The sequence below is a fragment of the Coregonus lavaretus genome (genome assembly GCF_964263955.1).
Source record: "Coregonus lavaretus genome assembly, chromosome: 13".
Taxonomy (NCBI): domain Eukaryota; kingdom Metazoa; phylum Chordata; class Actinopteri; order Salmoniformes; family Salmonidae; genus Coregonus; species Coregonus lavaretus.
This window is the reverse complement of record NC_140000.1, coordinates 6949047-6968728: the sequence shown is the minus strand read 5'-3', so window position 1 is coordinate 6968728 and position 19682 is coordinate 6949047. Positions and strand designations below refer to the sequence as shown.

At 41.5% G+C, this 19682-nt stretch overlaps 1 pseudogene across 1 annotated transcript; it reads right to left on the bottom strand.

Annotated features, from left to right (window-relative positions):
• Positions 1-1001: 1001 nt before the first annotated feature.
• On the bottom strand, positions 1002-19298 carry LOC311139323 (NLR family CARD domain-containing protein 3-like; annotated as a pseudogene). The gene is made up of 10 exons: positions 19229-19298; positions 15010-15121; positions 14870-14918; positions 7395-7611; positions 3035-4819; positions 2751-2924; positions 2471-2635; positions 1923-2093; positions 1757-1803; positions 1002-1547 (listed from the first exon to the last, which is right to left on the bottom strand). The product of its transcript is annotated as an NLR family CARD domain-containing protein 3-like (transcript).
• Between the last annotated feature and the right edge of the window lie 384 nt (positions 19299-19682).

Genomic DNA, 19682 nt, shown 5'->3' with positions numbered 1-19682 from the left:
TACTTATGTAAATGTCATATTTCTGTTTTTTTTTATATCACATTTGCTAAAAAATCTAAAAACTGTTGTTGCTTTGTAATTATGGGGTATTGTTTGTAAATTTATGAGAAAAAACAACAATTTAATACATTTTAGAATACGGCTGTAATGTAACAAAATGTGGAAAAAATCAAGGGGTCTGAATACTTTCCAAATGCACTGTAGACCTATAATCAAATATACAAACCACAATAATAAAATAACAACCACAAACTACTAAACATTTAGATTTTTCCTACAGCATTTCTTAAGGCTATTTACACTAAAAACACAGGGGGAAAAATCACTTCTACTGATTTGAAGTCCTGAAGTCAGGCTCTGTCCATATTTCACTATGTCTCCAATTGGTCCAGCTAACCATTGCTGTGGTTACACTTGTAAATCAGTTCAGATTTCTACTCTATGTAGGCAACTAAAGCATTTTTCATACTTGGCTCTAACATGCATCCTTGTCCACATTCTGATTGAGCCCACATTTTCAGATATGCGTCTACACATGCTATTAAAATGTGTCCCTCATCCGTCCACTGTGTCCGCATAGTGACCATATTTCCTCCCTCCCTGTATACAAATTATTTGCTGGATATTCTTTAAAAAATAATATTGATTAATTTATTTAAGACACATTTATGCCATAAGTCAATGCTGCCACCTGTCAATGATTTAGAGCAGGGATGGGCAACTTTTATAAGGGTGGGGGCCACAAAAAATCTGAACTCATCATGAGGGGCTGCAGTTGCTCGCGGGTCTGCGAGCAACATCCTGACCACCTACCTCCGGAGGTGGTCAGGATGATCTGATCACAATCAGATAATGTGTCTTTTGAGTGTCTACACCTTTCTACAAATGTGGGCACAATCAGAATGGGGACAAGATCAGGACAAAGGACTCATGTCATAGCGCCAGGTATAAACAGGACTAGAATATGTGTGCCGGTGCAGGAGGGTGACTTGCCTGAGGACTCAGAACTGTCTTACTTTGCACAGGGTAATAGCTGAGTCAAGCCAAGGCCATAGCACGACGTAAAGTGGCTCAGTGAATGTGGCATGGAATGTGTGCAGGTGGGTCAGTGTCAGAGGAGACACTGTAGAAGGACAGGGTACCACCTTGCCAATCCAGATACACTCCTACTCTGCGGGAGTGGGAGCACGGTAAAAGGATGGGGGTGCTCTTTATGTTATGAAAGGCATCATAGGACTTGTCATTGCAGTACAAACTCCAGGACATGTCATTGTAGCCAATCACACAGTCATTATTCCCTCCTTTCCTAACAAGTCTTCTATATGTCAGCCCTACATAAGCCCCATAACCCTCCCACTCTGCCTCCCAGTAGCAGCGCCCAGAAAGAGGCTCTCTACACAGCATCTGAGTCCACTGGTCAAACCTCTCTGGATGCTCAGGATAGTTTATCTGACGTCTTTTGGAGTCATGCACCACCTTCCTGTTCCCCCGAGTCAGGTACAGTTGAGGGTGTATGGTGTTGAGGTCCGGTGTGAGCTCACAGGCATCTGATGATACATAACAGAGCAATATAATAGTTTGGCATCGTTGTTTAGTATTATTTCAAGTCTATTTAGATTATAGAGAAATGTATTGGTAGCATTTTTTGAAAATGAAGTATAATCTCATATATTCCAAATAATTCCCCCCCCCCCCCCCCGGATAACATTAAACAACAGTAATTTTACGCTGATTCACAAATGGTATTGAGACTTACATTTTCTCAGTGCTGATTTTAACCAGCACTCTGAATCATGGTCCACACTGGAGGAACAGCAGAAGAACAGACAGTGATTGAGTGACACTTTCAAAGCCTCAGTTATGGTTAGAATCATGGATTTATCTTTTTGGTGGGACATTATAACCAATGTTAATGTTTTTACCTGAGTGTCTGCAGTTTAAAGTCTGGATCCTCCAGTAGAGTAGCGGGCAGTTTCCCTGAGTCTCCTGGGTTATTGTAGCTCAGGTCCAACTCTCTCAGGTGGGAGGGATTTGAGCTGACAGCTGAAGCTAGAAAAGCACAACCTTCCTCTGTGACTCCACAGAATGACAGCCTGCAGAAAGAGGAATCTCACTCTCAGAGAAATATACACTGGTGTCATCTAGATGTCCGATAAGAGTCTACCAGATTAGTCTTCAGTATTTAGTATAATATTATCATTGTTTGAGAAAGTACATAATCTCAGAATATTAACAGTAAGGGGCTCAGTTATGGTAGGGTTAGATAATGAACACAGTGTGGAAGACTAACCTTAGTATCTTTAGTTTACAACTTGGATTCCCCAGTCCAACAGAGAGTTGTATCTTTAGTTTACAACTTGGATTCCCCAGTCCAACAGAGAGTTGTATCTTTAGTTTACAATTTGGATTCCCCAGTCCAACAGAGAGTTGTATCTTTAGTTTACAACTTGGATTCCCCAGTCCAACAGAGAGTTGTATCTTTAGTTTACAACTTGGATTCCCCAGTCCAACAGAGAGTTGTATCACTCCTGAATCCTGCAGGTCATTGTCACTCAGGTCCAGCTCTATCAGACTTGAGTTTGAGCAGAGAACTGAAGCCAATGCTTTACTGTTTTTGATGTTACATTGCTTCAGCCTAAAGAGAAAGTAAGATTAATTGAAATTCATATAGGGTCATCATAAACTTTATGAACAGCTCTTGAAACTTTCTTTCATTCAATTTGACCCGATTTGGGGATTTGTTGTTTTACTTGAGTTTCTCCAGTGGACAGAGTGGATTCTTCAGTCCAGCAGAGAGCAGCTCCATTCCTGAATCCTGCAGGTCATTGCCACTCAGGTCCAGCTCTCTCAGGTGTGAGGAGTCTGAGCTGAGAACTGAGGCCAACGACTGACAGCATTTCTCTGTGAGGTTACATCCATTCAGCCTTAGGAAGAAAAAAGACCACTATATGGGTTGATGTTAAGAAATCAACCCATATCTTTGTTTGTATTAGTGTTCTGTCTGATGACGAAAGTTTTCATTTAAAGTACTTACAGAGCTGTTCTGGAAGCCTTGACCACTGGCAGCAGCCTCACCAGACCTTCATCTGATCTGATGTACTTCTTCAGGTCAAACACATCCAGCTCCTCTTCTGAAGTTAGTAACACAAAGAGAAGAGCTGACCACTGTGCAGGAGAGAGTTCTTCTTTGGCCAGACTTCCTGAGCTCACGTAGCTTTGGATCTCCTCTACTAGTGAATGGTCATTCAGCTCATTCAGACAGTGGAACAGATTGATGCATCTCTCTGGAGAGGGATTCTCCCTGATCTTCTCCTTGATGTATCTGACTGTTTTCTCATTGGTCTCTGAGCTGCTTCCTGTCTGTGTCAGTAGGCCTCGAAGGAGAGTCTGATTGGACTCCAGTGAGAGACCGAGAAAGAAGCGGAGGAACAGGTCCAGATGTCCATTCTCACTCTGTAAGGCCTTGTCCACTGCCCTCTTGTAGAGGATTGTTGCAGCTGTGTCTTTGGATGTCTGAAGTTTCCTGGTTGTTTTGTGTTCAGACATTACATTTACAGTGTCATTGTTGAATGTGAGAAACACAAATAAAGCTGCCAGAAACTCTTGAATGCTCAGATGCACAAAGCAGTAGACCTTCTCCTGGTGCAGCCCAAACTCCTCTCTAAAGATCTCTGTGCACACTCCTGAGTACACTGATGCTTCTGTGACATCAGTGCCACACTCTCTCAGGTCTTCCTCGTAGAAGATCAGATTGCCCTTTTCCAGCTGCTGAAAAGCCAGTTTTCCCAATGCCAGGATGGTAGTTTTGTTCCAATAATGATCCAATGCAAGATCTCCAAGATACTTCTGACCACTCTGTTTGGTCTGAAACACCAGGAATTGTGAGTACATTTGAGTCAGAGTCTTGGGCAAATCTCTGCTCTCTGCCTCACGCAACATTTCTTCGAGAACTGTGGCTGAAATCCAACTGAAGACTGGTATGTGGCACATGATGTAAATGCTCCTTGAAGACTTCAAATGCTTGATGATTCTGTTGGCCAGGTTCACATCACTGATTCTCTTCCTGAAGTACTCTTCTATCTGTGGGTCGTTAAACCCTCGTACTTCTGTCACACGGTCAACACACTCAGGAAGGATCTGATTGGCTGCTGCAGGTCGAGAGGTGATCCAGAGGAGAGAAGAGGGAAGCAGATTTCCCTTGATGAGGTTTGTCAGTAGGACATCCACTGAAGTTGGCTCTATGACATCACAACAGTTCTCATTATTCTGGAAGTCTAAAGGAAGTCGACACTCATCCAGACCATCAAAGACAAACATAACTTTGTACTTTTCAAAGTCTGTTATCCCTGATTCTTTGGTTTCTATGAAGAAGTGATTGAGAAGTTCAACCAAGCTGTGTTTTTTCTTCATCAGATTCAGCTCTCGAAAAGGGAGAGAAAATATCAAGTGGACATCATGATTCGCTTTTTCTTCAGCCCAGTCTAGAATGAACTTCTGCATGTTTTTCCAATGCCAGCGACTCCCTTTGTCAGCACTGTTCTGATACGTTTGTCTTGTCCAGGTAAGGCTTTATAGATGTCGTTGTACTTGATTGGTATCTCTTGTGTTGCTGCTCTTCTAGATGCCGTCTCAATCTGTCTCACTTCATGTAACTTATTGACCAGTCCACTTCCACCTTCTGTGATGTAGAGCTCTGTGTAGATCTTATTGAGAAGTGTTGGGTTTCCCTGTTTTGCTATTCCCTCAAAGACACGCTCACACCTCCTCTTCATGTTGGACTTGAGTCTAAGTTGGCACACAGTAAGCTCACCCAAAAGACCTGACAATTTAGATAGCATTAATGTTAACATGTTACTACAGATACATTCAGGGCTTCAAGCAGCTATGTATTACAGTGTATACTTTCAAGCAAACAAGCTTATAGGCCTCTCTTATACACTGTGTGCTTTTGCAAACAGATTAGCTCGAAGAAGATACATTTAATATAGACATGTAGATTAGGGAGAGTGTATTTACAGAAATTCTCAGTGATATTTCTCTGGACATACATGAGGTTCATTCTTCAAATTATGGTGCATTTGGGCATGGCATTTAGGATTTTAAAAAAATAATCTAGATTTAAAACATCTTCCCATTCTATATCAACTAATATGGCAGTTTAATAATTTTGAATAATTGTTCTATTATGATAACATTGTTCCACCAGTAGGCGTAGTAACACAAATGACGGTAACACCAATGACACATTTTTGGTAATTGAGGATTTTCTCGAATGGAGGCCACAGATGCTAAAATATAAGGTAATTTACTAAAGTAATATAATTAATCATTTTGCTCACAATGTAATTTCCCTTCATTTTCATTGAGTAACACCAATGACACTTTGTATTTAGACAACCAATTATCTATGGAATCCTCAAATTTATGACATACTAAAAGGGTGTGATTAGCTAAGAATTGTCTTTAATATAGACTCCTCCCCCGAAAACGGTTTGTCACTGGAATGCTCAAGGTCCTTGTATATCTTTGTAATTAGTGATTTTCAAGGCGGTAACACCAATGACATAAAACTTAGGGACACATTATACAGTGGGGAAAAAAAGTATTTAGTCAGCCACCAATTGTGCAAATTCTCCCACTTAAAAAGATGAGAGAGGCCTGTAATTTTCATCATAGGTACACGTCAACTATGACAGACAAATTGAGGAAAGAAAATCCAGAAAATCACATTGTAGGATTTTTTATGAATTTATTTGCAAATTATGGTGGAAAATAAGGATTTGGTCACCTACAAACAAGCAAGATTTCTGGCTCTCACAGACCTGTAACTTCTTCTTTAAGAGGCTCCTCTGTCCTCCACTCGTTACCTGTATTAATGGCACCTGTTTGAACTTGTTATCAGTATAAAAGACACCTGTCCACAACCTCAAACAGTCACACTCCAAACTCCACTATGGCCAAGACCAAAGAGCTGTCAAAGGACACCAGAAACAAAATTGTAGACCTGCACCAGGCTGGGAAGACTGAATCTGCAATAGGTAAGCAGCTTGGTTTGAAGAAATCAACTGTGGGAGCAATTATTAGGAAATGGAAGACATACAAGACCACTGATAATCTCCCTCTATCTGGGGCTCCATGCAAGATCTCACCCCGTGGGGTCAAAATGATCAGAAGAACGGTGAGCAAAAATCCCAGAACCACACGGGGGGACCTAGTGAATGACCTGCAGAGAGCTGGGACCAAAGTAACAAAGCCTACCATCAGTAACACACTACGCCGCCAGGGACTCAAATCCTGCAGTGCCAGACGTGTCCCCCTGCTTAAGCCAGTACATGTCCAGGCCCGTCTGAAGTTTGCTAGAGTGCATTTGGATGATCCAGAAGAGGATTGGGAGAATGTCATATGGTCAGATGAAACCAAAATATAACTTTTTGGTAAAAACTCAACTCGTCTTGTTTGGAGGACAAAGAATGCTGAGTTGCATCCAAAGAACACCATACCTACTGTGAAGCATGGGGGTGGAAACATCATGCTTTGGGGCTGTTTTTCTGCAAAGGGACCAGGACGACTGATCCGTGTAAAGGAAAGAATGAATGGGGCCATGTATCGTGAGATTTTGAGTGAAAACCTGCTTCCATCAGCAAGGGCATTGAAGATGAAACGTGGCTGGGTCTTTCAGCATGACAATGATCCCAAACACACCGCCCGGGCAACGAAGGAGTGGCTTCGTAAGAAGCATTTCAAGGTCCTGGAGTGGCCTAGCCAGTCTCCAGATCTCAACCCCATAGAAAATCTTTGGAGGGAGTTGAAAGTCTGTGTTGCTCAGCGACAGCCCCAAAACATCACTGCTCTAGAGGAGATCTGCATGGAGGAATGGGCCAAAATACCATTCCTAATTTTGCCTGTCATAGTTGACGTGTACCTATGATGAAAATTACAGGCCTCTCTCATCTTTTTAAGTGGGAGAACTTGCACAATTGGTGGCTGACTAAATACTTTTTTCCCCACTGTATTTGTAAAAAAATAAGGTATTTTTATTGATCTATACACTATATTAAATACTTTTGTTTACTTTCTAGCATTCAAAATAATAGATAGATATCTCTAAATCCCCAAAACATGTCACTACAACTCTACTCATCAATACTGGGGAAAGCCAATTTGCTTGCCATAAGTACTTTAAAAATGCATAAACATAAAGTTTTGCAGTATAAAGGACTTGCATTAAGTTTTATAATTGATAAACAGTTCAATACCAATAAAAACATGTATGATGTGTACCTATTTGCCATTTTAAAGTGTTTTTCACGGTTGCAAAGGCGAGGGACACAAATGCCACTGCATTTCAAGAACGACCCATGAGGCATTGAAGACTAAAGGCATAGAGTTCTTACTTTTCTCCAGTGTGTCAGCGAGCTCCTTCTGATCCATGTTCGTCAGGACGTGCAGTGTGATCTTCAGAGCCGCCTCTCTGGCACTCTTCTGCTTCTTCTCATCTTCACTGTCCACCACTTCCTCATCTTCTCCCTGACTCTCAAAGCATGGACTCAGAAGCCTCTCGAACCTCTTCAACTCACTCTTCATAAAAGTAATGATGTTGGCTTCAACCGACTGTTGAAACAAACATAAAAATGTTTTTATAAATGTGTTATGATGGGACCTTTCCAAGCTGTTTTTACAGTTGAAGTCGGAAGTTTACATACATCTTAGCCAAATACATTTAAACTCTGTTTTTCACAATTCCTGACATTTAATCCTAGTAAAAATGCCCTGTCTTAGGTCAGTTAGGATCACCTCTTTATTTTAAGAATGTGAAATGTCAGAATAATAGTAGAGAGAATGATTTATTTCAGCTTGTATTTCTTTCATCACATTCCCAGTGGGTCAGAAGTTTACATACCTCAATTAGTATTTGGTAGCATTGCCTTTAAATTGTTTAACCTGGGTCAAACGTTTCGGGTAGCCTTCCACAAGCTTCCCACAATAAGTTGGGTGAATTTTGGCCCATTCCTCCTGACAGAGCTGGTGTAACTGAGTCAGGTTTGTAGGCCTCCTTGCTCGCACACGCTTTTTCAGTTCTTCCCACACATTTTCTATAGGATTGAGGTCAGGACTTTTGGATGGCCACTCCAATACCTTGACTTTGTTGTCCTTAAGCCATTTTGCCACAACTTTGGAAGTATGCTTGGGGTCATTGTCCATTTGGAAGACCCATTTGCGACCAAGCTTTAACTTCCTGACTGATGTCTTGAGATGTTGCTTCAATATATCCATAATTTTCCTTCCTCATGATGCCATCTATTTTGTGAAGTGCACCAGTCCCTCTTGCAGCAAAGCACCCCCACAGCATGATGCTGCCAGAACGTGCTTCACGGTTGGGATGGTGTTCTTCGGCTTGCAAGCGACCCCCTTTTTCCTCCAAACATAACGATGGTAATTATGGCCAAACAGTTCTATTTTTGTTTCATCAGACCAGAGGACATTTCTCCAAAAAGTACGATCTTTGTCCCCATGTGCAGTTGCAAACCGTAGTCTGGCTTATTTATGGTGGTTTTGGAGCAGTGGCTTCTTCCTTGCTGAGCGGGCTTTCAGGTTATGTCGATATAGGACTAGTTTTTACTGCGGATATAGATACTTTTGTACCTGTTTTCTCCAGCATCTTCACAAGGCCCTTTGCTGTTGTTCTGGGATTGATTTGCACTTTTCGCACCAAAGTACGTTAATCTCTAGGAGACAGAACGCGTCTCCTTCCTGAGCGGTATGACGGCTGCGTGGTCCCATGGTGTTTATACTTGCGTACTATTGTTTATACAGATGAACGTGGTACCTTCAGGCGTTTGGAAATTGCTCCCAAGGATGAACCAGACTTGTGGAGGTCTACATTTTTTTTTTCTGAGGTCTTGGCTGATTTCTTTTGATTTTCCCATGATGTCAAGCAAAGAGGCACTGAGTTTGAAGGTAGGCCTTGAAATACATCGACAGGTAATGTATGCACTCACTAAATGTAAGTCGCTCTGGATAAGAGCGTCTGCTAAATGACAAAAAATAAAAAATAAAGTACACCTCCAATTGACTCAAATTATGTAAATTAGCCTATCAGAAGCTTCTAAAGCCATGACATCATTTTCTGGAATTTTCCAAGCTGTTTAAAGGCACAGTAAACTTCTGACCCACTGGAATTGTGATACAGTGAATTATAAGTGAAATAATCTGTCTGGAAACAATTCTTGGAAAAATTACTTGTGTCATGCACAAAGTAGATGTCCTAACCGACTTGCCAAAACTATAGTTTGTTAACAACAAATTTGTGGAGTGGTTAAAAAACGAGTTTTAATGACTCCAACCTAAGTGTATGTAAACTTCCGACTTCAACTGTATATGTTTTGATATACCAGGGAGTATTCAAACCCAGGCCTCAAGGCCCTCAGTGCTGCTGGTTTTATTAGGGATGAAACCTATTGTTATTCTTAGATTTGTTTTCCCCTATTGTTATTCTTAGATTTATTTCCCCCTTATTCTTGGATTTGTTTTCCCCCCCTTTTCCCATGGTCAAACAACTCAAGCATAGATTGATAACTTGTTTTCTAATATGGCACACAGAAAGTAGATGCCATGAGGAACTCAGTCAAAAATAATGGCACCGATTGGCCTATAGGTGGTGCTGTTATAGGCAGTCTCACTTAAACCCTCTTATCTCCTCCCCCCATTTGATCTAGAGACTTGAAACTTTGTATGTAGGTGTCTTTCCTCATGCTGAACAAATTTGCCTCAAGAACCCATAAGGTCCGTCAGGATAGATTTTCCTCCATCTTTGGAATTTTGGAAAACCTTTGAAAAACGTATTCTCATGGACCATAAGTCCAATATCAGAAGGCAGGCCCATGGTACATATCATAACTTCGTTTGAGAAAAGCTAAGGAATTGGTCAAGAGATGGCTGAGTTACTGATAAATCAGGAAATTTGATTTTAGGTGTCCATTTAAATCCTTTTAAAATCCACTTAGCAATGGTCTATCACCTTAAAACGATTTAGGGTCATCAACAACATTACCATGATGAACCATATTACGTTTGCCATTGATATCTTTAAAAAATTAGTACAATCCCCTTTGACTATGTAACACTAATGCTTAAAATAATCATAAAATATCTTCTCATGGACTAAAAGTCAGATTCACTCCAAATGTGGTCTTTGGAATCACAATAGTCCCTAAAGAGTTTGAGAAAATAACGTTGATGCATTCAAAGATGGCCACACTATACCAGTAGATGCATATTAGCACAAACACTAATATGCTAAAATATGCTATCTTTATGTTCCTAGGGGCAGGACATCTGTTTTTGGGAGATGTAGGGTTATAGCATATCTGGTCAAGTCATTAATATCCGTTGGGTAATTGGTTGAGGCTTCTTGGGTGTGTAACCCAGAGCTATTCTCTATTACTTAGTGAAGGTCCCCTTAGCCTATCAGAGGGAACGTAGGGGGAGCAATGTGAATTAATCATTGTTTACAAAACGGTTTTCGGAACATATGCTGATATGCCCCTTATCTTTCATAACATTGAGAAATAATCTTTCAAATAAAAAATATACACTTATTGTAGCAGTTTTGCACAGAACCATAAGCTTGCACACAGGTGTTTGGCGCACGCTAGTAGATAGTTCATTAGCACAGTTGGCCGCCTCTGTCTTCTGTTAACAAGCGCTGTAACATGGAGATATGGCCATGTGGGAACACTAACCCTATAAAGGTGTGTGTAGTAATTTATCCTTTTGTTTCTTGAAAATTATTTCTCGCTGATATGAAAGATACTTTCCTTATATTTCGAAAACCGTAACGCAAGCAACCTTTTAACCTTCAGAACGAGCATCGGGGCTCTTAACAAAACCCCGCCGGCCATAAGATACTATGGTCAATAGGCGCTAAAGGTAGTCAGCGTCTATGAATGGGTTATCAGTGAGCTAGTGGACCCATTGAAGTGGACGGCTAGCTAGTGTATCACTAGCGGGCTGTTTCAATTGCGGACTGCGTGAGCCAAGCCATCTATCCCGCTAAGAGTAAGTAGTCGGTTTCTATATAATTGGGATCAGTACCCCACTCTACCAAAGGAGACTAGATAGCGCCCACAGCCCCGTGCGTTGCTGGAACATCTGAACGTTTTCCCCGGGAGATCAGATAGCGCACACGCCCCGCGAACCGGTGGGTTCCTCTGATCAGAAGAGACAGAACTGTGTGAGGAATGCAAAGGAAATACGTTAAGAATTTGATGAAGTGGTTGGTGCACACCGACTGACCCGTATGGTCGATGGAGTGAGGAAGCCCACTCCATCCATTCTATTGTTTTTTGAAGAAGAGTCTCTCCCTTCTTACGTGTATTTGGGTTTTGTGGGACACCATGTAAGAGCCTTCGTGCCCAAACCCATGCAATGTCATAAATGCAAATGATTTGGTCAAGTGTATGTAGACGGGAGGAGTATCGTATGCCAGCTGAACCTAAATGCTGCAATTGTGGTGACGAACATGCACCCGAATTCCTGAAGTGCTCTGTTAGGGTGAAGGAGACAGAGGTAGCAAGAATAAGGGCTGTCCAACATGTCTCCTATCTGGAGGCGGTGAGAAGAGTGGACGAAAGGAGTGACGTTGAAGAAATAAAGGTAGTAGGAGTAGAGACATAGGGATTACAAGGAATCCTGTCGATGAATGCTCCGTCCTCACAGGCCCCTGAGCCTGTGTAGGGATGGGATTTCAACTGTGATTGAAGGATTGGCATTGTTTTTGATTTATAGATTTTTTGGTATGATGTCGGGTTCCCCCCATTGTATATTTATCCTTGTGATTGTATAGCATACCATTCTTGATTAGTATCATTAAGGTTATATTTTCTCTACTATAGAATATAGGTTTAACTGTGTTTATCAACTTTGACAAGGTATTTTAAAGGGAGGTTCTTGCCATTCTTACAGTTTTGGTTATTGGTTGAGTGAATAATTTTATTGCAAGTGACCATATCTTGTCCATTTTATTGGTCATTAAACTGTGGGTCCTTATATGAAGCCCAGCCGGTATAAGAGATGTTGTTTTTCTTATTCATAGATATTATTTATTATTAATACAAATGATCAACTGAGACACTGCTTGGTGTGTAACGGGTCAGGTTATACTAAGGGTATTTGAATAGGGAATGAGAACACACCTGTTTTATTTTTATTTTAGTTAGATGGCCCAGACCACCCCTTTAGACCACTGACAACCAGAATTCACCTTGGTTAGGAAAAGGGGTACTACAGGTATGTGAAGTCACTCCGAGCCTTTACTAAAACACAACATATGGCGGACAGTTTCTCTCGCCTTGGATCTGAAACCAGTAGTAACCACCAAATTCAATGATAGTTAACTTAAAATGTTAAGACAAATCTAACATTCCTGCGCCCCAATAACAATGTTGCTGAGGAGGGCTTGCTAACTGTCCATTGATCAGCACAGCAATTGATAAAACAGGACCATGTTTGAGTCATATCAGGTAGCTTAGTGGTTAAGAGCGTTGTGCCAGTAACCGAAAGGTCGCTGGTTCTAATCCCCGAGCTAACTACGTGAAAAAAAAACTGTCGATGTGCCCTTGAGCAAGGCATTTAACCCTGATTGCTCCTGTAAATCGCTCTGGATAAGAGCGTCTGCTAAAATGACTTAATTGTAAAAAATTTACTTGTAGCTAGCTAGTGAAATGATAATTTGCAATGCTAGATAGATAACGCATTAGCTAGACTACTTCCATGAAATTTGGTATGTAAACCTTACAGTGGGGAGAACAAGTATTTGATACACTGCCGATTTTTCAGGTTTTCCTACTTACAAAGCATGTAGAGGTCTGTAATTTTTATCATAGGTACACTTCAACTGTGAGAGATGGAATCTAATACAAAAATCCAGTAAATCACATTGTATGATTTTTAAGTAATTAATTTGCATTTTATTGCATGACATAAGTATTTGATCACCTACCAACCAGTAAGAATTCTGGCTCTCACAGACCTGTTCGTTTTTCTTTAAGAAGCCCTCCTGTTCTCCACTCATTACCTGTATTAACTGCACCTGTTTGAACTCGTTACCTGTATAAAAGACACCTGTACACACACTCAATCAAACAGACTCCAACCTCTCCACAATGGCCAAGACCAGAGAGCTGTGTAAGGACATCAGGGATAAAATTGTAGACCTGCACAAGGCTGGGATGGGCTACAGGACAATAGGCAAGCAGCTTGGTGAGAAGGCAACAACTGTTGGCGCAATTATTAGAAAATGGAAGAAGTTCAAGATGACGGTCAATCACCCTCGGTCTGGTGCTCCATGCAAGATCTCACCTCGTGGGGCATCAATGATCATGAGGAAGGTGAGGGATCAGCCCAGAACTACACGGCAGGACCTGGTCAATGACCTGAAGAGAGTTGGGACCACAGTCTCAAAGAAAACCATTAGTAACACACTACGCTGTCATGGATTAAAATCCTGCAGCGCACGCAAGGTCCCCCTGCTCAAGCCAGCGCATGTCCATGCCCGTCTGAAGTTTGCCAATGACCATCTGGATGATCCAGAGGAGGAATGGGAGAAGGTCATGTGGTCTGATGAGACAAAAATAGAGCTTTTGGTCTAAACTCCACTCGCCGTGTTTGGAGGAAGAAGAAGTATGAGTACAACCCCAAGAACACCATCCCAACCGTGAAGCATGGAGGTGGAAACATCATTCTTTGGGGATGCTTTTCTGCAAAGGGGACAGGACGACTGCACCATATTGAGGGGAGGATGGATGGGGCCATGTATCGCGAGATCTTGGCCAACAACCTCCTTCCCTCAGTAAGAGCATTGAAGATGGGTCGTGGCTCGGTCTTCCAGCATGACAACGACCCGAAACACACAGCCAGGGCAACTAAGGAGTGGCTCCGTAAGAAGCATCTCAAGGGTCTGGAGTGGCCTAGCCAGTCTCCAGACCTGAACCCAATAGAAAATCTTTGGAGGGAGCTGAAAGTCCGTATTGCCCAGCGACAGCCCCGAAACCTGAAGGATCTGGAGAAGGTCTGTATGGAGGAGTGCTGCAGTGTGTGCAAACCTGGTCAAGACCTACAGGAAACGTATGATCTCTGTAATTGCAAACAAAGGTTTCTGTACCAAATATTAAGTTCTGCTTTTCTGATGTATCAAATACTTATGTCATGCAATAAAATGCAAAATAATTACTTAAAAATCATACAATGTGATTTTCTGGATTTTGTTTTAGATTCCGTCTCTCACAGTTGAAGTGTACCTATGATAAAAATTACAGACCTCTACATGCTTTGTAAGTAGGAAAACCTGCAAAATCGGCCCCACTGTATGTATACGTCCTTAGAAGCTGTGTGAATATAAAGTCACTGCATCCTGAGATGGCTGCACCAGACCAGTTAGTTGGTGGCACTATAGATGTCATTGGCACCAAAGGATACTAGAGCAAGACTTTGTCTCTTGCAAATGAATGCTAGATTTAAATTATGCAGACAAACAATGTGAAATATTGTGATTAGTAAATCTGTATAATCACATCTTGCTGCCTTGCCGAATGTAGTGAAAAGTGGATATTTTATTCAGTAAAATTAGAAACCGGAAGTCCTGCTGCTTGCGTAGTCAGTGTATTACAGCTACTTTATTTAAGTATTTTGGAACACTAATGTGGAGTATACCAACTGAGAGTTAAGTCTTTTACACAAAGTGCTTGCTTTTTTATCCAACTGATCGTGTGTCCTTTCTGTCATCCTTTAAATCCCTGTTCATTGCTGCTCCCAACTATATTTGTCACGTGTAGTTTTCGACTGGATAAAATAGTGGCATGAGTCAGCTCACCTTGAATATGGAGGACAGGTCCATTTGATGACTCTGGGGAGACTGGACACTGGGAAATAAACAGAACAGAAGACTGGAGATCTTAGAGGAACAGAGAGAGAGGGTGTGGTCTGCTGAGTTACTCACTCATAAACTCTTACCTTTGATCAGTAGAAGCGTCTTCCTCGCTGAACTTAGGTGGATGACCCATTGACTTGTCACTCTTGAAGGATACACCGCTGGGTACAGTTGAGTCTGGAGTCTCAGAAGACCCTGTCAGAAGAGACCAGAGCACTTCAATATATAGTCAGCAGTGTTGGGGAGTAGTGAACTACATATAGTTCAACTAGTAATTTAACTACAGTTTGCAGTAGCTTGGTGGTAGTTGAACTCAATTCAAATCTAGGTGGTGTTTTCAGTAGTTCATTACTTTTTACCTTGAGGCTAGCTCCTGGAACTACACTACTCCTTTTTGGCAAAAAATTAAACATTAAAATATGGGTGAGGTAGGCAATCAGTTCCTTTCTTTTTTGGCATCAGACCTGCCTAATTGTCACTTGAAACGTCGTTCTTGTGATTAATAGGCTAAATTACACATTCTGTTAACATATGACCCCAAAGTGATCTGTTCTTGCAATTTGTCGTCTATGACATTCCAGATTTACATATGATCATTATTCACAGAGTAGTTTTGATGTAGTGAACTACTTTTCAAAGTAACTTTAGTTAAGTAAACTACAGTTTTCTTAAAGGGGGTAGCTTTAGTGTTGCTTAACTTCTTCCAGTGTGAAGTCATTGGTAGCTTGGTAAACTATATTTTCAGAGTAGCTTCCCCAACACTGATAGTCAGACACAAATTATTCCAGAATCTGAAATAGACATAGAGAAAAGCTAAAAGGAAGCTGGGACATTCTTATTTTTTTTGATTGATCAATGACTTGATCATGTGTTTTCAACCTTTCTAACCTTTGCAAAGGCTGATGTTAAGTCAGTAAAAGCAGAAAATATGTCTAATGTAATTTATTAAAATGCAGTTGTTATTTCCCAGGTTCTGCCTCATGGATAATCTATAAGTAGCTGCCCAATATCTCACAACAAATGCATTGCAGGCATGTATAATAACACGCATATTCTTAACCCACACAACTATCCCCATAAACTCTCACCTTTGCTTATCCTTACTGAACTCTATTGGATGACCCATAGACTTGTCACTCTTTAGGGACACACAGCTGGGTCCCGGGGAGACTGGTCTCTCCTGCTGGACACTATCAGAAGCACATAAGGACAAGACTTCCAGCATAGCAGTACAGGGAGTAATAAGGTCGTTTCAATATGATTTCAATCACTTTCTGACTGCACCCCTTTTGATTTGAACTGAACCTTCCATACACGTTTGCCCCTGGTAGAAGTGGTCAGAAAGTGATTTTCTGGACCTGAATGCCAAAACATTCAGGAGATAAAGGTTCTCAAAGTTGACCCATTTTGCATACCCCACCCTACCATGAGACATCCATTTCTTCATCGCTGAAAAAGATAAACAGTTGAGTTTGATATAATTTGAAAGCTTACAAACAGGGTTGTCAAACTATTTTATAATTTCTTTAAAACATTCCAAAAAAATTACATTTAAAGTTCCAATGCAGCCGTTTTTATCTCAATATCAAATCATTTCTGGGTAACAATTAAGTAACTTACTGTGATTGTTTTCAATTAAAATGGTGAAAAATAAACAAAAATAGCTTCTTAGCAAATAGCAATTTCTCAAGCAAGAATTTAGCTAGGGCTGTCTGGGAGTGGTTTGGGTGGGAGGGGAAAACTGAAAATTGGCTGTTATTGGCAGAGAGGTTTGGAACTGTCTTTCTTATTGGTCTATTAAAGGCCAAAACTCCCTCCGACCAAACAGGCAGAAATTTCAGGCGATCTTTTCAAACAGCTCTTACTCTAAAATCGCATTATCATCATTTTCACAATTTCACAATATTATTCCAACCTCATAGAGTGGAAATGTATATAAAACACAGGAAAATAAAGTTTTTGACTGCACTGGGCCTTTAACATAAATTATCTAAAAACATATACAGTGGGGAAAAAAAGTATTTAGTCAGCCACCAATTGTGCAAGTTCTCCCACTTAAAAAGATGAGAGAGGCCTGTAATTTTCATCATAGGTACACGTCAACTATGACAGACAAAATGAGAAAAAAAAATCCAGAAAATCACATTGTAGGATTTTTAATGAATTTATTTAAAAATAAAATAAAAAAAATAGGCTAAATATTTGCAAATTATGGTGGAAAATAAGTATTTGGTCAATAACAAAAGTTTCTCAATACTTTGTTATATACCCTTTGTTGGCAATGACACAGGTCAAACGTTTTCTGTAAGTCTTCACAAGGTTTTCACACACTGTTGCTGGTATTTTGGCCCATTCCTCCATGCAGATCTCCTCTAGAGCAGTGATGTTTTGGGGCTGTCGCTGGGCAACACAGACTTTCAACTCCCTCCAAAGATTTTCTATGGGGTTGAGATCTGGAGACTGGCTAGGCCACTCCAGGACCTTGAAATGCTTCTTACGAAGCCACTCCTTCGTTGCCCGGGCGGTGTGTTTGGGATCATTGTCATGCTGAAAGACCCAGCCACGTTTAATCTTCAATGCCCTTGCTGATGGAAGGAGGTTTTCACTCAAAATCTCACGATACATGGCCCCATTCATTCTTTCCTTTACACGGATCAGTCGTCCTGGTTCCTTTGCAGAAAAACAGCCCCAAAGCATGATGTTTCCACCCCCATGCTTCACAGTAGGTATGGTGTTCTTTGGATACAACTCAGCATTCTTTGTCCTCCAAACACGACGAGTTGAGTTTTTACCAAAAAGTTATATTTTGGTTTCATCTGACCATATGACATTCTCCCAATCCTCTTCTGGATCATCCAAATGCACTCTAGCAAACTTCAGACGGGCCTGGACATGTACTGGCTTAAGCAGGGGGACACGTCTGGCACTGCAGGATTTGAGTCCCTGGCGGCGTAGTGTGTTACTGATGGTGGCTTTGTTACTTTGGTCCCAGCTCTCTGCAGGTCATTCACTAGGTCCCCCCGTGTGGTTCTGGGATTTTTGCTCACCGTTCTTGTGATCATTTTGACCCCACGGGGTGAGATCTTGCGTGGAGCCCCAGATCGAGGGAGATTATCAGTGGTCTTGTATGTCTTCCATTTCCTAATAATTGCTCCCACAGTTGATTTCTTCAAACCAAGCTGCTTACCTATTGCAGATTCAGTCTTCCCAGCCTGGTGCAGGTCTACAATTTTGTTTCTGGCGTCCTTTGACAGCTCTTTGGTCTTGGCCATAGTGGAGTTTGGAGTGTGACTGTTTGAGGTTGTGGACAGGTGTCTTTTATACTGATAACAAGTTCAAACAGGTGCCATTAATACAGGTAACGAGTGGAGGACAGAGGAGCCTCTTAAAGAAGAAGTTACAGGTCTGTGAGAGCCAGAAATCTTGCTTGTTTGTAGGTGACCAAATACTTATTTTCCACCATAATTTGCAAATAAATTCATTAAAAATCCTACAATGTGATTTTCTGGAATTTTTTTTCTCATTTTGTCTGTCATAGTTGACGTGTACCTATGATGAAAATTACAGGCCTCTCTCATCTTTTTAAGTGGGAGAACTTGCACAATTGGTGGCTGACTAAATACATTTTTTCCCCACTGTACACTCAGTGCCAAGTTTATTAGATACACCCATCTAGTACCGGGTCTGACCCCCCGTTGCCTACAGAACAGCCTGAATTCTTCGGGGCATGGAAACTTAGCTCAATTGGTAAAAAGGGACCTAACTTGTGCAGGAAAACATTCCCCACACCATTACACCACCGCCACCAGCCTGTACCGTTGACACCAGGCAGGATGGGGCCATGGACTCATGCTGCTTATGCCAAATCCTGACTCTGCCATCAGCATGACACAACAGGAGCTGGGATTCGTTGGACCAGGCAATGTTTTTCCACTCCTCAATTGTCCAGTGTTGGTGATCGCGTGCCCACTGGAGCCGCTTCTTCTTGTTTTTAACTGATAGGAGTGGAACCCGGTGTGGTCGTCTGCTGCAATAGCCAATCAGTGACAAGGACCGACGAGTTGTGCGTTCCGAGATGCCGTTCTGCACACCACTGTTGTACTGTGCCGTTATCTGCCTGTTTGTGTCCCGCCTTTTAGCTTGCACGATTCTTGCCATTCTCCTTCGACCTCTCATCAACGAGCTGTTTTTGCCCACAGGACTGCCACTGAATGGATGTTTTTTGTTTGTCGCACCATTCTCAGTAAACCCTAGATCCTGTTGCGTGTGAAAACCCCAGGAGGCCGGCCGTTTCAGAGATACTGGAACCGGCGCGCTTGGCACTGACGATCATTCCACGCTCAAAGTCACTTAGGTCACTCGTGTTGCCCATTGTAACGTTCAATCGAACAGTAACTGAAAACCTCGATGCCTGTCTGCCTGCTTTATGTAGCAAGCCATGGCCACATGACTCACTGTCTGTAGGAGCGAACCATTTTCGTGAATGGGGTGTAGCTAATAAACTGGTCACTGAGTGTATGTTGTAGCTTAGACCCTATTTTACATTATCAGAGGTGGTTGTGTTGTACCCAGTTGAGACACAGCATGCTCTTCTTCAATACAGAGTGGGTGTCATATTATGGCTGATAAATGAACAAATATTTCTACTTTCAAATCGTACCAAAAACATGGTTGCAGGTCCACACATCAGAGCATGTTGACTTGAGTGGGAATATCCACTGTTTTATATTAAACTGTCAATTTTCCACAGGAAACC